This window comes from Eretmochelys imbricata, chromosome 6, assembly GCF_965152235.1.
Source record: "Eretmochelys imbricata isolate rEreImb1 chromosome 6, rEreImb1.hap1, whole genome shotgun sequence".
In the NCBI taxonomy this organism is placed as follows: domain Eukaryota; kingdom Metazoa; phylum Chordata; order Testudines; family Cheloniidae; genus Eretmochelys; species Eretmochelys imbricata.
Window position 1 is genome coordinate 5,640,080 of NC_135577.1, and position 17,329 is coordinate 5,657,408.

A 17,329-nucleotide genomic window follows, 5' to 3' on the forward strand; every position below is an offset into this window, starting at 1 on the left:
AATAGTTTCACAATCTCTGTCTGTATGGAAAACCCAGTGTGGGGTGAAGAATAGCCTCTGCTGTTTTACTGGGTGGCCTGCTTGATCCGCAGAATCAATAATGAGCAAGTGGGGTGATCCAGGGTGCAGCTCAAACATCCAACCAGGCAGGCCAGGGGAAGAAAACCAGGCCTGCAAGGGAAAGGTGAGTGTGGCAGTGACTTCACAAAGGCCTTTGGCAGGAACTCAGCCTATTGGGCAAAGATGATGAGACGGGTGTGACCCCACAGTGCTCCCTTGACAATAGCCCGGCAGGACAGGGGTGCGGGGCAGGGGGAACCTTGGAGACCCCTGTAGCCTTCCTGCAGCAAGCCTCCATCTCACGGTCTCTCATTGAGGACCAAGAGACGGTTGGTGTGGAGGAGATTCTCTGGGATTGTTTTCATTACTGTGTTGATTGTGTGGAAAGAAATCGTCATCTGTGTAGAAGGTAAGAAAAAATATAGGCTCTAAGTAGAAGATGGGGGACTCTATCCTAGCAGATTCAAAGGCATCCCCACCCCCCCAGAGAAAAAGGTTTTTCTAATATCCAAGCCTTCCACACTGTAACATGAGATGATTCCTCCTTATTCTGTCATCTGCCTGCTCTACGAATTTCATGAGAATCAAACTTTCATTAGGAAAATAATTGAAAAATACAAATACCAAAAACTTGGAGTGAAATCAGTCCATCCTGATCTTTAGTATCTCAGGGTGTGGGCCTCAGAGGCCAGACTGAGACCCTCATTGACTTGGGACACCCAGGAAGCCACTAAAAAAGTTCAAGTCCTCTTAGCAATCAAGCCTCCATAATCCAAGGAACACCTGAGGGCTGCGGGAGACAGAGGGGTGCTGAGAATGTCTAACTCATGATTGCAGATACAGAGATGTGTTATTGGCTTTGGATGGGGGACAAGTATCAAATCCACCTAGCTTCTTGCCCCAAACAACCATCACTCATTGTCCTTTCGAGCACAAGGGCTGTAACACGCCTGACGTGCTCAAATCTCTTGTTTGCTAGGACTTAGAGAATTTTCTCCATCCCCATGATACAGAGGGAGAGTGAAAAGAAGTGACTTCTCTTTGGTCATGCACCAAGGTCATGCTGGAGCTAAAAAAGGAAGCATAAGAAAAAAGTTGAATCAAAATGTTTTGAACTTAAAATGGATTTTTTAAACAAAGGAAATTTGAAGTGTGGTTAGTGAACTGAAATGATAAGTTCTGGTCTCCACATGTTTCTAGATTTATGAACCAGTAGATCCATCCCCTCACATGTAGTTTTTATCCATAGATTGAGGGGGGAAAACAAGTTTGCCTGTATTGTGAATTCCCATTCCTGAATTTCAACAAACTAGTCATTCAACTGAACTCTTCGAACAAACTGAAATAAACTGCACCTTCCAAGGAAGCTACTGCTGTCCAAAGCTGGGTTAGCGTTTCAGCTAACTTTGCTTCCAGGGCCTTAGCTATCACGTCAGTGGTGTGACTTTCTCAAAAACTTGGCAGTGAACCTGTTCCAATTAAATAATTTAAAAAGAAGAGGAAAAAATAACATGAAGAGATTGTCATAAATTTCTCCCTTAATTTAAAAGCGAGGATTTTTTTTGTCAAGCTGGGCCTTACAAATCTCTAAGGATGAAGATTCCACCTCCTCCATAGTTCACACTCAGAGCCAGGGAGACTGGGAATCGAGTCCCGCTGGCACGTCCCAGCGCTGGAAGGGAGTGTTCCTCTCGTGGTTAGAGCGGGAGTCTGGACAAAGGACTCCTGGGCTCCATCCCTGGCTCTATCCCTCACTCCCAGTGTGACCCTGAGGCAGTGGCTTCTCCTGACAAGGCCTCTGTTTCCATCAGTGGGGCTGGGGACACTCCGCTACAGCCCATGGGTCATCACGCTTCAGGAATGTGTGTGAGGTATGAGGAGACCTGGAGATGGGAGGTGTGCGGCTGGTTGTAGGTCAGTGTTGTGAACCCCGGTTGCTAGCCTTGGTATATCCATCCCCTGGCAATAAAACATCATTTTGTTTTCACAGCCACTTTTGATCTCCAGGCTTCTACCCCATGCTCTGCTGGCAGGGCATTGGGCAGCACCCTTTCCAGCCCACCTGGGTGCCGGAGATCGAGGAGGAGGGCAAGAGACTAAGCATTGGTGAGTATCTGCCACCCAGAGCTTTTCCATCTAGAGCAAGGGAGTGGAGTTCTCCAGAGCCATCCCCAGTATGGTGGGAATGGCCCAGCAAGAGGGCTCCCAGCCCTTCCCTTGCAGGAGATTGTTCCCCACGTCGACAGTCTTTGGGAGAGCAGAACCTGCCGGGTGCTGAACACCCACAACTTCAATCAGTGAAACCAGTGGGAACTGAGGGCGACTTCTGCCTCATAGGATGGGCATCTTGAGAACTTTCACTGAAGACTATCTGGGTGCTGCTCTTTCTCTGTCCTGGGAGGGAGCGGGGACTGCTGGGGTGGAGGGAGCTGCTTCTCCAAACTAACGGAGAGCCCCACTGCTCTGAAAGAACGAGACTCTCCCGATGTCACAGGGCCCCAGTGGTGAGGGGGAACATCGGGAGCAGCCTGTGCTGTGAGCTGCTGCCAGTGGGTGTGGACGGCAGCCCCCATGCCCTGGGGTGGGATGTGTGGTGAGGAGAAATTGCCTCAGCAATCGGAGGTTGGCAGGGTGCAGGTAGGCACGTTAATGAGCGTCTGCCTTGAGCCCAGACTCATGGCTGCTCCTCACTCATTCCCAGGATGCAGCGGCTGAAGGGGATGCTGAGGAGAAAGGCTGGGCTGGTGGCTCCGAAGCCGGTAGGGAGCAGCCGCCGGCTTGCCCAGGAGGAGAGCGGCCCCTCTGTCCCCACAGGTGGGGAAGAGGCCAGTGGCCAGGCGAGGAGGAGGAGCTCCCTGGCTTTCTGGAGGAGGAAGAAGACACCAGCTCCCTTACCATACCCTGAGGCACCTTCTGGTCCCAAATGAGGTGGCCCAGGGTGATGCTCTGCGGGAAGGACACAGGAGCGGGCGGGAGCCAGGCAAGGCAGCTCTGTGGCTTCCTATACAGGAAGCAGAGGAGCCAGTAGCCGCACCCCAGTGCCCAGCCTGAGCCATCCACCAGCCTGGCCACTGAGGAGCCCCCAGCCAGCCCAGAGCAGGAGCTGGGCGACTCTGGCATGGGGACCAGCAGCTCTGCCTACTCCCGAGGGGCCAGCAGCCCCTCCATGGGGTCTGACAGCCCTGAGGCTCAAGGCTCCCTCTTTGCAGGTGAGGGGACACCCAGGGGACACGCGGGAGGACAGGGTGGTGGGGGACTAGTAATACCCTGTGCCCATTGGCTCACCAAGGTGCCAGGACTGAGCCACAGGAGCCCCACTGACACCAGTGGGAGTGGCCCAGACACACCCTGTGGCAGGGGATGCTGGGCAGTGTCAGCGGAGCTCCAGCCTCCCCTGATGATGTTGGGATGGGGGGCTGATGGCCACGGGGCCCTGAGGCTGATGGGGCTGAGGGCATCTCTGGGAGGGGCAGGGTGGGGCCCTCGATGCCGTGGGGTTCCTTGAAGAGAAGGGGGAACATTGAGCCATTTCTCTACCCTGCATGCCCACAGCATCATCACAAATGACCCTGTCTCCTTCTCTCCCTGGTGCAGAGACCGTCAGTGCCCAGCTGGAGGAGGTGGAGATGAGGAGGAGGAGGATGTGTCCCCTGAACAAGATACCATCAGGGTCATCCAGCAGCACCTCCAGGACAGAGCTGAGGTAGAAAAATCGTCAAGCTGTGCTCCCCCCGAGTCTGTCTTTCTCCTTGTTCCATCCCCACCCACACTGGGGGGTCTTGTCCCAGAGAATCCGTGACCCTCAGTGGGGGGAAATTCTCCCCTGATATCTGGTACCCCAAAGTGGGGGTGTTTGTCTCTCACTGACCAAGGTGTCCGCTCCCTGCAGACACTGACCCAGTTACAACCCCATCTGTGCAGGGCGACACTGGTTTGGGGAAGCAGGGCGGCTTTCCCTTTCCAACTCCGTGGGGTTCCTGAGCCAGGAGGACAGGGACAAAAAGCTCCACTTCCTTCATGCTGTCCCACATCTGTGCTTCTTGGCACAGAAGCGGGGGTGGGTCACTCTGGAGCCACAGTTCTCCAAAGCTGCCCTCGTGGAGAGCATTGCGGTGAGTGGGATCCTGTGCCTGGCCCCTGGGGTGAGGAAGCCAGACATGGGAGGAAGAGTTAGTGGGGCTGGAGTGGGGAGCAGAGCACAGGGGTTCCTGGGACTGAGGGCTGGGGAGCAGGGAAGGGGGAAATTCTGACTCTGACACTGATGGGGAGGTGGCAGTGGGGGAATTGTAAGGCCGGATGGGCAGCTGAGGCGAGGGAGGAATTGGGTGGGAGAGGGGGAAGTAAGGGGTACGTTTGATGGATGGGAGGAATGAGGGGCCCAGCTGGTTGCGGGTGGGGGTGACACTGACTGTTTCTGCAGCGCACTGTGGCCTCCTCCCGGGGAAGCACCTGAGGGTCTGCGCTGAGTCTCACGTGGGGTTTTATCTTCTTGGGGTCTGTCAGAAGCTGATTGAAAATCTGCCCATGGAGTCTGACCTGAGCACCATTGTCTCCAGCTCCATGGTCCCGGTTTGCAGCCTCAGGTACCAGGACCCTCCCATCCAGCTTCCCTAACCCTGGTGCTGATCAGGTCCAGAGCCGGTAGCCCCAGATCCTCTCCAGCCTAGATTACCCCCAGCTGTGGCTGTTTGCGTCCCCCAGCAGAGGAGGTGGGAACATCCCCTCTTTCCTGGCTGGGGGGTGATTTCACTCCCGTAACATGACAGTGGCCATAGGGAGGGATCATTGCAGGGGAGGAGGGTCATGTGCATGACACTGCCAGCACCACTCCGGTGCTGCCAAGCATAACACGGGCTCCTCTCTCCTGCCAGCAAACTGAAGCCACCACTTGCCCTGGAGCTGGAGTCACGCCTCCTGCGGGCTCTACTCTACACCATCTTCACCATGGGCACTGGGCAGACACCACCCACTTCCGGGTAGGTCATGATCCTACTTCTCTGTCCCTGAGCAGGAGCGGCCTCTGGTCCCTGCTCCCTCGGTTTGATGGAGCTGCTGAGAATAGGGGAGGGGTGAGCAGAGCTGGGAACAGGCCCGGGCAGGGAAGGGTTGGAGGGAACACCACAAACTGTCAGGGAGGACCCCTTCCCCTCCAGAGGGGATTGCGTTATCCCTCTGTGGCTGATCTCAGCCTTTCCTCTTCTCCTCACGCTCTGCTCTGCTGCCTGGACTCTCCCAGGGATCCTACCTCCCACCCATTGCAGTTTGGCTGTTCCATACTCTGCTGGGTACCAGGCCCTGCGCAGAGAACTGCTAAGGGCAAGGATTGAAGAGCCAGCAGGCATCCGGCCATGAACTCTTGCTAAGTGTCCCTGCAGTGATGTGAATGGCAGAGGCCAGGATGTGCCTTTTGGGTCTGGCCAGGGCTCCCCAGAGAATCCTCCAGATCCCCTGACTGGAGTAGCCCCATGTCCCATGACTGATGGGTGCTCCCTCTTCTTACAGGCTCTGCACAACACCTATTCAGAGAGCGTTGGTCACCATGCTCGGGGGCCTGCTCACCGGGACCCTCACCACAGACAAGCTGCAGCACCTCTTGGAGGTGAGCAGAATGGGAGGGTCTGAGGGGGGGGAGGAATTTCCCATGAACCTCGTGGGAGGGCTGCAAAGGAGAGACTGGAAGAAGCATGTTTCCATTGTGTCCTCCCCCCTCGGTCCCAGGTGGCCACAGTTTCCCAGAGCCGTCAGTGCAGTGCAATGTTGGGGCCCTTCTACCATCCGGGGTAGTGGCAGACGGGAAGGGGGGGCAGAGGGAAGTAGCTGGGACTGTCAGCCAGATCTCTGCATGTTTCCACTGAGCATTAACAGTGAGCACCAGGCCTGGCTGGGGACTGAGAAGCTGAAACCCCTGAGTGATCTGGGACACAGGCCTCTGAGAAAAGTCACTGGCTCCTTTCTAGGGAGAATCTGAGATACAGGAGGAGCCTCAGGAAATCAGCTCTTCTGTCCTAGAGACACGGCAGTTCCCGAAGGGATTCACCTCATGGTCCATCCATCCATCTTACCAAGGCCTCTGGAGCCGGGGTCTGGGGACCCAGGGCATGTGCCTTGATCCTGATGGGCTGTTCATGGATCAGGGGTTCAGAGCAAATAGAGCAGCCCCAAGGCCGAGCTTTGTCCCAAGTTGGAGGGCACTGACAGCTTGTGCCCAGCAAGACGTGGGCAGTGTCATGAACACCAACATGAGGAGTCAGATATTCCACCCTGAGGAGAAGGCCTCAGCCCCGTTTGGAGTGGGAGAGGCTCGTTTGTAGAGCACGTACGCCTGCTCGCTGACCCTCCCCACCTTCTTCTCCAGCAGCATGTCCATTTCTCGCTCAACTCCGGGAATACCAAGGAGAGAGCCAGGGCCATAAGGAGCAATGCTGCCCTGCTCTGATTCGCCACCTCCCTCTCCGGATTTGACGTAAGTGACCTTTGATCCCAGCATCCTGCAGAGCCAGGGCTTGAGTCAAATTCCTCATCCCCTGGTTAAGTGGTCCCCCCTGACTCCGTAAAGGACTGAGATGTTCCATAGGCCACTGGCTGGCAGGGTCATGCCTGGCCTCGGTGCCCTTGTTACTCCGGAGAATCCGGGCAGCGAGTGCTCATAGATGTCCCATGCCCTGGTCCCTTTATTCCAAGCTCCCTTGGGGCAGAGAGAAAGAGGGCTCTAGTTCCTCTCCCCCAGCACCTCCTACAGATGGATGGGAGCAGAGCTCTGGCCCAGGGGAGCTGGGGAGCTGAAGGCAGAATGTTGATGGATTCCCCCCTTCTCCTCCTCCACCAGACCTCCTCCGATTTCCCCAAGGCGGGCAACTTTGTGCTGCAGCTGGGTCTCTACATCTCTGACCCAGCCAACAACATCAGCCGGCAAGCCAGGGATGGGATCTATTGGCTGCAGAGGCTCCTTCTGCAGAGGAGGGGTCAGAAACCCAGCTGGGCAATGGGACCCCATAGAAATGAGTCCCTTGGAGACTAGCTCCAGCTGGCCATTGGGACACCAATAGAACTAAGGTCTTGTGTGTTAGACTAACTGCAGCAGGGCAGAGGGAGCCCAATGGAAAGAAGGCCCCTGTTTTGGGCCCTCCACTTACTGACCAAGGGACCCTACAGAAAGAAGCCTCCTCCTCTGAGACTGACCCCAGCTTAGATGATGACTCACACTCATCTCCCTAATTCAGGGAGCGAGGAAGGGGGTGAACATGCCAAGGAAATTGGCTGCTTTACCTCAGAGCCTGGCTCTGCCCCTCAGTCCAGGGAAATCAGCCCCCCCCCAGGGGGCTGCCAGCTGGTGAGGGGACAGGAACAGAGCTATTGAGACACATGGAGGGAAGGAGCCATCATGAGGGCAGGGGATGGACACAAAGCTTGTAGGATGTCACCAGTTCGGTAGCTAGGGTCAGATCCTGAAGTCAGTGGCTGTGGGGGGTTTTCAGCATTAGCAGCCACCATTAACAGGCACCAACTCCCAGAGCACAGTGACCGTAAGGGTCACCTGATTACTGTGATGAATGAGACAAATCCCCCTTCAGGTACTAAACCACCTGGTGGGGACCCTGCGAGTCCATTGGGCCGTGGATTCCACGAGGACCCCGGCCAGTGTTCACCCAGCAAAGGGAAGAGAAGGAAACAGGCACTAAAGCCGGATGCCAAACCTCCCCAATGGGTGTGTCTTTCTCCCCCAGGGCTGAACATCAGAGAGGAGAGTGATCTGTGGTGTTGGGATGGGCTCCAAGACACCGAGCGCCTGGCCTACAGGAACATGGCCAGTGTCAAAGAGGTAAGGTCTCTCTGCCAGTGCATTTCAGTAGATCAGGTGTGGAACTGTCTCCCCCTGCACTGAGTGTGTTATGGAGGGGGAGGAATAGCTCAGTGGTTTGAGCATTGCCTGCTAAACCGAGGGTTCTAAGTTCAATCCTTGATGGGGCCATTTAGGGACCTGGGACAAAAATTCATTGGATGATTTAGTCGGTGATTAGTCCTGCTTTGAGTAGGGGGTTGGACTAGATCAACTCCAGAGGTCCCTTCCAACCCTAATATTCTTGGATACTTTTTTCCAGCAGAGAGTGTTCAGCTGCAAGAGGCTGAGGACCCTGGGTTGGGTTGGAGCCTTGCTAACTGTCCAGAGTTGTGTGTGTTGCATGGATCCATTGTTATGTAGAATAAAAGGGATCCCCTCGGGGGGTTGAGTTAACAGAGGATTGTATCTACAGGGATCTGGCTCTGCTCACTGTCTCCCTGGTTGACACCCTGGTGTCTGAGAGGGGAGCCCCTGGGTCAGTGAGTTGGGAAGCTCAAACCAGCAATTGTTGGAACATGTCCTTGTTGGATTCCCTGCACCTCTGGAAGCACAGGCAGGATGTTGAGTTTGCCAAGCACCGTGGAGAGTCAGGGAGCAAAACCTGACCTGCCCCTGCCCTGGGTGTCGGGTGAGGGACACTGAGCTCCTTTCCTGTGCTGAATCACGGCACTTGTCAAGGTTCCTTCCCCACTCTGAACTCTAGGGTACAGATGTGGGGACCTGCATGAAAACCTCCTAAGCTTACTTTTACCAGCTTAGGTTAAAACTTCCCCAAGGTACAAACTATTTTACCCTTTGCCCTTGGACTTCCACTGCCACCACCAAACTTTATCTGGGTCCTGAAAAAAACAGAGTTTGGACACGTCTTTCCCCAAAAAATCTTCCCAACCCTTGCACCCCACTTCCCAGGGAAGGTTTGGTAAAAATCCTCACCAATTTGCATAGGTGACCACAGACCCAAACCCTTGGATCTCAGAACAATGAAAAAAGATTATGTTTTCTTACAAGAAGACTTTTAATAGAAGTAAAAAGGAATCACCTCTGTATAATCAGGATGGTAGATACCTTACAGGGTAATTAGATTTAAAACATAGAGAATCCCTCTAGGCAAAACCTTAAGTTACAAAAAAAACACACAAACAAATATAGTCATTCTATTCAGCACAGTTCTTTTCTCAGCCATGTCAAGAAATCATAATCTAACACATACCGAGCTAGATTACTTACTAAATTCTCAGACTCCATTCCTGTTCTGTCCCCAGCAACGCATCACACAGACAGACACAGACCCTTTGCTTTTCTCCTTCCTCCCAGCTTTTGAAAGTATCTTGTCTCCTCATTGGTCATTTTGGTCAGGTGCCAGCGAGGTTACCTTTAGCTTCTTAACCCTTTACAGGTGAGAGGATTTTTCCTCTGGCCAGGAAGGATTTTAAAGGGGTTTACCCTTCCCTTTATATTTATGACAGCACCGTATGTGATGCTCGTGGGATTGTTGGTGAGGATCAAGAGTGGAAGCAGATCGAAAAAGCCCCTAACATCTAGCGGGTGAGCTACAGGAGATAACACTGCTCGGAGCAGTAGGGGGCCTTTGTTGTCATTGTGGGCTGGGATCCAGAGCGCGCAGACACGTTCCCAGCCTGTCATGGCACCTGTGGTGAATCCTGCTCCAGAAAGAGCTATTCCTCAGTGCCTGCAACCTCTTACTGAAGGGGGGGTTCCATGGTCCATGGGACAGCAAAGGTTGGCTGCCCCAGGACTCTTATCCACCATGTGAGATACTAGAGGGATTTGGAGCCTGGTTCTGGACAATTGACAAGGGCTCTGGTGCTTTTGGTTTTAGGTCTTTGGAGAGATCTTCACGGAAGGCCAGAAAAGATCTTTCCTCCAGGCATCGCTTCTGGCCATACATGACCCCCAGCTCCGTGTCAGCCAGGCTGGGCTTGTGCTGACATATTCTATCCTGGGGGAAGCCGGCCAGCTGATAGGGAACGAGGTAACCAAATAAGGATCAATTGGGGAGGGACCCCCAGGGCCTTTCACCTCCAGGCCCTAGTATCATGTTATCCCAGCCACCACCTGCTCTGGGAGAACTGGAGGAGTCAGTCAGCAGAGGCTGCTGAAGTGCCCCATTCCCCTCAGCTACTGTCCAAGGCATCATCTTAACAACAGGGGTGGGGCCCTTGGGAAAGGTGTCCTCTCACCTCAGAGCACTACTGCCCAGAGCCTTCCAGCCCCTCAGCTGGATGGGGAGAGGGAGGCTGAGCGGATTCTGGGGAGCGGAGTTTAATCCCCGGCTGGTTTGGAAGGTAGAACAGCTCTCCCGGTGGGGCTGAGAGGAAGGGGACAGGAGTTCATTCCACAACGGTGGGAGAGGGGTTGGAGGTCACTAGGGAGGAGACAAGATTTCATCTTGGGGGTTGGGTGAGGGAATCTGTCCCTCAGATGTGGGGAAGGTTGGGGTGGAAATTTTGCTGGTTCCCTTTGCCGCTAATGCCCTTCGTTGCCATGTATGTCAGAATCTCTGACTGATTCTTGTTCCCTTGCAGCAGGAGGAGGTTACAGTGATGATAATGGCCCACCTCTTCTACATCCGGTGCTTGTGTCAGGTGCCCAAAGCACTGCAGGGGCCAGGCGCTGGGGCCAGGCCAGATACGGTCCCTCCCCCATGCCCAGAGGCCAGTTTCAGAAGCATCAAGCTTTCAGGGCCGTGGGGCTGGCCCAGAAATGAGAGCATCCTCAGGGCCAGGGGTTATCCTCAGTAACCATTGCAGTCTGGGAGGGCTGGCCCAAAGTGGAGCCCCTCCCCTGTCATCACTGCTCAGACCTCCCCATGGCCCATGTCACCCCGTTGCAGTGAATGTCTTACTATCCCCCACCTGAGGCCCAAGCCACTCACCTGGTATCTGAACCCTTCCCATCCACAAAGGAAACTGCCCCCTAACACCTTGGGGTAAGGTAGGATTCTCCCCATCTGGCAGGTGGGGTCTGAGACACAGAGAAAGGGCTGAGATCCTGGTCACACACTCCTGGGGGTAGATCTGGGAACTGGACTGGGTCCCAGGCTAGTCCCTTTCCCCGAGGGGCAACTTCAGGTTCTGCCCTTTATTCTCCCCTCCTGCTGGGGGGGTCTCTGAGTGTGAAATGAACAGGGAGGTTTATGGGGTCCTAGCACAATGCCTGGGTGGTAGCTCCCCTTGGCTTGCATCCCAGGGTCAGAGAAATCTTTGTCATCTTGCTCTCCTTCTTTTATTCCTAGAAAGAGAGACCCCCCATGATGAGGGGACTCTAGGGATCCAGCTGGGCAGGGCCTAGGAGAACCTGTAAGTCATCCTGGTTCCCGCCTGCATGCACCACCCTGTCCTGCTCTGCCCTCCGGTTCTTCACTGTTGACTCTGGCTTGACCCTTGGCTCCGGTCTCTGATTATGACTTTGGCGTGACCCTTCTTGGCTCTAGATGTTGGCTACCCATCCTAGTTCCATACTCTCCTTGCCCTTCTCTAGCCCCGCTCCAGGCCCTCCACCAACCCACTCCAGCATTGCCTTCTCCTCCTGATCTTCCTCAAACACTCGGACATTGGCTACCCGGCTTTGACCCTCGGCCTGTATCTGGACTCTGGCTTGCATTGACTTGGCTGATCTTTGCTCTCTGACTATCCGGCTATGACCTTTGGCAGGGATTTAGACTCTGGCTCTGGTTCTCCTGCTTTTTTGATGTACTGTGATCTTGGTTTGGACCGTGGTGTGTCCCTGGACCTTGATTCTAGCACCACTCTCAGCCTAGGCGCAATCCTGCACCTCACTGCAACCTGCGCTTTAACCCCTGGGCCTAATTATCGGATGCAGCACGTGACATTAGGTGGTGCAACTTTTTGGAGAAAAGCAGGCTCTACGCAAGTAAGTGGCCCGTATGCAACAGGGACACACCACACCAGGTGTGAACAATGACCTCACTACATGAGCCTAGCCCGATGATATCCCTGCTGGAGTTGCGCAATGGAAATGACTGCAAAAGTCGGGGGTTCCTTGAACCAGCTTCCGCCCCTGGAATTACTCCACCTTCTTGACTCGGACACCCAGCATCCTGATCAATACCCAGATTACATGGATACCTTTGAAAGAAATGGGGACTCGTTGCCTCTGCTCGAGGACGAACTGAATATAAATAGAGTTTGCACAATTGAATGCACAGAGCCACAGACATATGTGCCAGCCACCAGCAGGACACAGTGTCTCTTGGGCATGATGGTTCTGTAGAGCAGTGGATTACAGATAGCTTTGAAGCGGTCATACGCAATCACAGCCAGGAGGCAACTTTCACTGACCACAAAGAAACAGACGAAGAATAGTTGTGCCACACACTCAATGAAAGGAATGGTTCTCGTCTCTGCTACCAAGGTCATGAGCAGCCTGGGAGCTATGGCTGTGGAATATCCAATATCTACAATGGACATCTGGCTTAGGAAAATTTACATGGGGGTATGAAGTTGGGTTTCAACCATGATTAACGCTATCATCCCAAGATTCCCCATCGGGCTGACCACATACATCACAAGGAACAACATAAAGAGGGGGTCTGTAGATCTGGATGAACATTTGAATCCTACAAAAATGAACTCTGTCACCGTGGTGTGATTTCTCTCTCCCATTTCTTCCAGAAACTCTCTCCTCTGCTGGTGAAAAATAAAAATAAGGATTACAATTAATCAGGGACCAATAAAGTACTGAGTACAGATCCCTCATAATCCCTGTGATTATACACCATTTCATAAGAACAAACATAATACATCAAAGGACACTCCTAGGGAATGTTCTCTTTGTATTACCCACATGCTTTCCATTAGAGATAGGATATGTTCTAGCTACAGAAATATTGTATACTCTGTGTTAATATGCATGAAACCATCCAGTGGGTCAAATCTTCTGTAAAATAAGAGATATATAGATTGGGAGTGTTTAGTTTAGAAGGGAGGCAAATAATCTCCTATCAATGTACACAAATAATCAATGCTAAAGAGTTTATTCATGGTCATTGATTTTCTCTTCCTAATCCAAGCAACCTCAAAGGGCACAAGGGATGCTCAGTGCCCTTTTACATAGGTGCCTAAATAGAAATTTAGGTGCCTACTATGAGACAGCCCCAGCGGAAAAGTTTGGTATCACTGTCTATGTAGCCTTAAAGTGTCACAGTCCTATTGAAGTCAGTGTATGTTTTACAGACATTCTTTGTCACCATGTGCATTATTTTTCCTCCCCTTTACAAATCCTCGCAGAGGTACTAACATTTGTAAGTGGTATGGACTGTAACTGATTCTATGGTTACTTTTGACTCTCAGATTCCCAGAGCCTAGAAAGGAGAAAATGCATCTCCTAGGGATAAATACTAAGTTAACCTGTGGACCTCCTTGCCAGAAGATGTTTTGAGGGCCAAGACTATAGCAGGGTTCAAAAAAGAACTAGATAAGCTCATGGAGGATAGGTCCATCAATGGCTATTAGCCAGGATGGGCAGGGATGGTGTCCCTAGCCTCTGTTTGCCAGAAGCTAGGAATGGGCGACAGGGGATGGATCACTTGATGATTGCCTGTTCTGTTCATTCCCCCTGGGGCACCTGGCACTGGCCACTGTCAGAAGACAGGAGACTGGGCTAGATGGACCTTTGGTCTGACCCAGTATGGCCGTTATGTTTCTCTGGAATTTCACTGCCACATTCACTGCCACAAGAGATGCTCAAAAGATAATAATAATGACATTTCTTACCAGTCATGGTGTAGGTGTACACTCAGTAAATTCCATTGTGGTTTGTATTTGGTGGAGGAAGTGATGGGCTGGTTTGGCTCCCAATAATTGATGAGGAGGTGTCAATTCCAGGAGAGGCAAAGCTGATTTTGTAGTGAGCCAGCCACTCCCAGTCCCTATTCGACTCCAGTGAAGCCATCAGAGGACCCAACCACATCAGCCACACCATCAGGGGCTCATTCATCTGCAGGTCTACTAATGTGATATAGCCCATCATGTGCCAGCAATGCTCCTCTACCATGTACATTGGCCAAACCGGACACCTCCTCATCAATTATTGGGTGTGGACCACATCCACCCTGATTGAACTGGCCCTGCAAACACTGGCTCTCCACTTGTGAGGGAACTCCTTTCTCTTCATGTGTCAGGATAACAATGCCTGCACCTGTAATTTTCACTCCATGCATCTGATGTAGTGGGTTTTTTACCCACGAAAGCTTATGCTCAAATAAATCTGTTAGCCTTTAAGGTGCCACCGGACACTGTGTTGTTTTTGTGGATATAGACGAACATGGCTACCCCCTGATAGAATGTCAGAAGAGATCATGAAAATGTCTTTGATGTCTCCTGGAGACTGGGGATAATAAATCACAGATTCCAAAATAGAACAGCTCTAACAGGAGAGATTGAGGGAGAACCACACCAGAATATCGCATATTTCAGCAACTAGAGTGCCCACAGGAGAGGTGGGAGACCCCTGGTCAAATCTCTTCTCCTTTGAGGTGGAAGGGGTAGGCATCTGGATACTCAGAAAGAAGTAGCAGTGTGCATCCTCAGAGGCTGAAACAGGCACAAAGGAGCTTTTACTGCAAAAATGTAGGTGCCAAGTGAGTTTAGGCATCTATGGGGTTTGGCCTCAGTTGAGAGGGGATTTCAGGAATAGCAATGGGGCCTGGTTTTGGATTGAGATGCCCAAAGTGTCAATTCAATTTAGGAGTACAGGTTTCATCTCTGCCACGTGCCAACACTTAGATCTGGCCTACAGCCGAAAGATTTACAGGTGTTGCTATATCTGTTAGGGATGTGCTTCTCCTCTGATATACTGGTATAAGCATCGGTGTGGATAAAGTTATATCAATATAAAGGTGCCATATACTGAATAGGTCCATGGATTATAGGCCAGAGAGGACCATTGTAATCAGCTAGTCTGACCTCCTGCGTAATACAGGCCATAAAGGAAATGTTGACAGGATTGACTCAGGTGAAACCCAATCTGTGCATCACCACCTCCATTAGCAGGGATGATGGACCAGCCATTGCACCACAGAGCTACCTATCGCATTGCATTAGTGCTTCCTCCCTCGTGCTACCCTAGAACAAAACACCTTTACCCTGCTGTAGCTGAGTCTATTCTACAGGGCAGAGCTGAGTGAAATTCAGAATTTCCATGCCATGGGAAAAACTGACTTGAGATCTAAACAAATGTTGACAAATCAAGAAAAAAAGCTAAAATATTAACATTTTGAACAGAATGGAAATTCTGAAAAATGTCCATTTGCAAATGTCAAAATCTTTGGTTTTCAAATTTTTGATCAGCATGAAACATGTGGACGTTACAAAATTGAAATGCTTCCTGTCGGTGTATTGACCTGACTTAAAAGGCTGCTGCCTGCCTCAGATTGAAATGTATTTAGTTGGAAAGATTCAGCTTGTTCTGCCATTTCTGAGATCAAAGCTAGGGGAAAAGACATTGTTCTACCCACATTAAAAAAAAAAAAAAAAAAAAAAACACCCCACCTCAGATCACTTTTCCTCTGAAAAGCTCTGGTGACCCCAAGCTTTGCAGCAGTGACTTGAAATTTGACAGGGCGCTGCCTTATGTCAGTCTCATGAAATTCTGCCCAAATTTGACCCTTTAAAAAATTGCTGCTCACACAGGATCAATCGAGATTTGCTAGAGATTCCCAGTTTAATCCCCCCAAGAGTCCATCTGCCCTGGGCAGGCAACATCCCAGGGATTCCAGGGGCTTAGCAGGGGATTTTCCCAGCAATTCCAGTTCTGGGCTGCTGCAGGGTCTCAAATTGGGCATCCAAAATTAGTGGCAAATTTTGACTGTAATTTCTTTGTGCCTCACTTCCCTGCCCCTGCCTCTGCCTCCACTCCCTTACTCTCCCCCACTTTCAGCGGCTGTTCTCCCAGCCTTTTCTATAGCCCCAGGCTAATTGGGTGGGTAACTGTCTCCCATTCACCAACTCGGTGCAGGTTTTTCTAGCCAGCTCCAATTTGCTTCCCTTAATGGGAGCTGGCATGACAGAGGGCTGAGTCAGCAGCTCTTGCCCAGCTCTCCGTCACACCTGGGCCCACACATTGAATGATGAGGCTTAAACAAAATACTGAACAGCTGCTCACAAAGTGGGCACTGTCCATTCTCTGCACTCAAGCTGGCTGGGAACTTTTTTAATAAAATAGATTTTCCACCACAAATATGGATTTGCCAAATAGGAATCTTTTAATTGGAATGTCTCAGTTTTGATTCAACATTTCTCAGGTTCAGGGTGGAATTTGTGATTAAACTCCAGAGACATAGAGAGAGCAACTCCAAAATAGCCAAATCCCAGCTAGCAGGGCACTCACCTGGGATGTGGGAGACCCCTATTAAAGTTACTTCTCTGTCTAATTAAGAGCAGGGAAATAGAACTATGTTTCCAATATCACAGGGGAGTGCCCTAATGTCTGCCCTGTTTTCTATTCTATGGTGCATCTCTGTCTCTCAATCTCTCCTGTTGGATGAACAATAAAGGATTCATTGGGACACACAAAGAGAAAGTCTATCTTGATAGCCCAGTGATTGTAAGCCTGATCTGGGATGTGAGAGACCCAAGTCCAAGTGCCTGATTTGGAATGGGGAAGAAGGAGTTGTGATCAGCTTGGTGGGGGAGTTAGTGAGTTTGGGGAGAGTTAGGTGTGGCCTGGGGAAGAGCATCCACAAGAAACTGTGGGTTTGCCTAGCCAAGAGAGCTATGGGGAATGATACTTCAGGTGATGGACATGGATGATGACAAACGGATGCACCCCTTTCTATAAGTGTTACTAGAGTCTCTCCAGCATCCTTTCTCCCCCAACCTTTTCTGTGGTGGTCAAGTCATCCTGACCCACCAGGCAATTGCTGGGTGGCATTTTGAGTGGAAGTATCCGGGGCTTATCTGGAGGGCCAAGTCATATTAGTGACTGTCAAGGAGTCTCCCTGGAACTGTTGAAAATCCACCAGTTCATCCCTTAACCTAGATGAGTACCCTAACCACTGGGCTACTGGTTATTCATGGGTCAAGCTTCTCTACCTCTCACTTTCTGGGAAGTTTTTCCAGAAGATCTGGTTTCATCCCAATGTAGAATGGGAAAATATTTTGAAATCTTGAATATGTTCAGGAGACAGGAAATCCTTTTCCCACGTATATCTACTCTGTACCCACTTATAATATTACCACTTAAAATAATTATCCTTTAAAACAATTGTCAAAGTTAGGTTTTTGGACCTACACCACTTCTGTAGAGATTGAGGAATACCCAAGCTGAAATCACACCTTGGAATGGCGCATAGATATACCCAATGAGGGGTGGGGGGATGATTTTTAGAACTTCTTATGGTCCTTATGTTAGCTATCACTTATGGTCATCTACATGTATTATTGCCCT

At 51.3% G+C, this 17,329-nt stretch overlaps 1 pseudogene; it reads right to left on the reverse strand.

The window, feature by feature from the left end:
* Positions 1-11,997: 11,997 nt before the first annotated feature.
* LOC144266008 (olfactory receptor 5D18-like) lies at positions 11,998-12,546 on the reverse strand (annotated as a pseudogene).
* Between the last annotated feature and the right edge of the window lie 4,783 nt (positions 12,547-17,329).